The 1,914-nt window shown below is 44.4% G+C and overlaps 1 protein-coding gene across 1 annotated transcript in view; it reads right to left on the bottom strand.

Annotated features, from left to right (window-relative positions):
• Positions 1–1,914, bottom strand: part of pld1a (phospholipase D1a) — a 33,167-nt gene extending 31,253 nt beyond the window's left edge. The window contains exon 1 of the mRNA XM_079751918.1: positions 1,743–1,914. The gene's annotated coding sequence lies outside the window, so the exon portion shown is untranslated. The remainder of the gene's footprint in view (positions 1–1,742) is intronic.

Genomic DNA, 1,914 nt, shown 5'->3' with positions numbered 1-1,914 from the left:
AGCTACTGTGCCCACCGGGAGTTGCCAGATTGGCAGCCAGTTCTAAGGATTTACTGCTGGGCCATGTCTTAGGAAAGAACTGGCAGTATTTCTCAGAACAGTAACCGAAATGTGATGTCAAACCTAACAGACCAGTTTTCAGTTTCCATGACTATGGCGGAGAAGGCTTTGTCCAGCCATAACCTGCATGTTGTTTACTATTAAATACCCTCCACACCCAAATTGTCACTTTTTCTGTAGAGCGAGTCGTTTAATTAAATGACAAAGTATGTACAGAGCTCATACGCCCACACTTGATTTGCTGGAATGGCAGTTGGTTTAATAAAAATATGAAAAATGCATTTTTGGGCCAAAAATCATCTAGACAGAGCTTGCATCAAATGTTGGCATAGCACAACATTTAACAGATAAAATAAAAATAAAATACAGGGAGTTATGGTGGTATCTCTTTAAGAACCCTAACTGCCCATTTCTTAATGTAAAAAACGAAAACGTTCTTTAGCAGACATCTGGAAAACATTAGCTGAATGTGAATTCACCAAAAATGGAGCGCACAGTTTTGAACAAAATAAAGGGAGGGTGAGGGGCTTTTTAATAAAAAAAAAGATTAATAGGCTATATAAGGTTATGTTAAAATATATTACAAAAACAAGCACTGTGGGGGGTGGTTTTTTACAGAAGAACAACAAGCAATCACAGTTTACCCAGTAAAGATTACAACAACGTACTCAGCTGGGCTAATAGAGAAAGCTGTCGATACAGCTTAACCGACACAGGGAGCACACACAAACGCCACACACACGTAGGCCATCAGGACTTCATGAAATGAAGGGGTAGAAGTTCAAGAGATAATAATACTTATGCGGGCCTCTGAAAAGCAGGGCTAGTGCTTGGTGTCAGTTCCCGTTGTTCAGACTAAGAGGCACAGATCCCAGGTGCTTATGTCCTGCCTCCAGTTACAAACAACTGTCACACACACAAATATGTGTTTGGAAATGAGGGCACAATCATTCACAAAATAGTCTTAGCCCCCACCATGCTCAATGATGACAAAGATAATATGAGAATGATTTTTGTCTGACTGAAAGAGAGAGAGAGAGAGAGAGAGAGAGAGAGAGAGAGAGAGAGAGAGAGAGAGAGAGAGAGACGAAACTTGTCTCTTTCTTTCCATGACATTCTGGATAGAGGCAGCCAACGTTCACAGCAAGGCGCCAAAACAAATAATTTAGCTGGGCTCACACACGCACGCACCCACACACACACACACACACGCACGCACGCACGCACGCGCGCGCGCACACACACACACACACACACACACCCACACACACACACACACACACACACACACACACACACACACACACTTGGATGCACATAATCAAAAGTAACCACAGAATAAACTCAAGGAGACCACATCGCAACCACTATAGTATCGATACGATCAGATGACAGAACTTAAACAGACACTGAACCACAACAGGTGACATGTGTAGGCACACTGAAACACGCCCCTGGTCGTAACGTTGCGGTGCGGGCGGCTCAGCTCTGACTATAGACGCAACGGGACACGGGGGAGGTAGGCAATGTCTTAAGTCCCCCCTCAGTCTCGGAGTGACACACAAGACACATATCTTCACTCTGTATGACACAAATAGACCAAGGCAGTAGCAGCAGCAGCAGACATGGAGAGACAAATGCTGAGAATAAAGGGGTAAGAGAGAGCGAGAGATATAACCAACCTGCTCTCTTTGTGGACGCAATGTCCACATGTTGCTCTCTGAGTATTCCACTGCTATTCGGACGAAACTATAAAGCACACACGCTCAATAGGATTCTTGAGAGCATTGTCGTTTGTCATTCGTGTCTTCTCTGCTCTGTCACCGCACGAGACAGACAGGCTGCGGGCGTGAA

Source organism: Pollachius pollachius (assembly GCF_949987615.1).
Source record: "Pollachius pollachius genome assembly, chromosome: 15".
NCBI lineage: Eukaryota > Metazoa > Chordata > Actinopteri > Gadiformes > Gadidae > Pollachius > Pollachius pollachius.
This window is presented reverse-complemented; position numbering and strand designations above follow the sequence as displayed.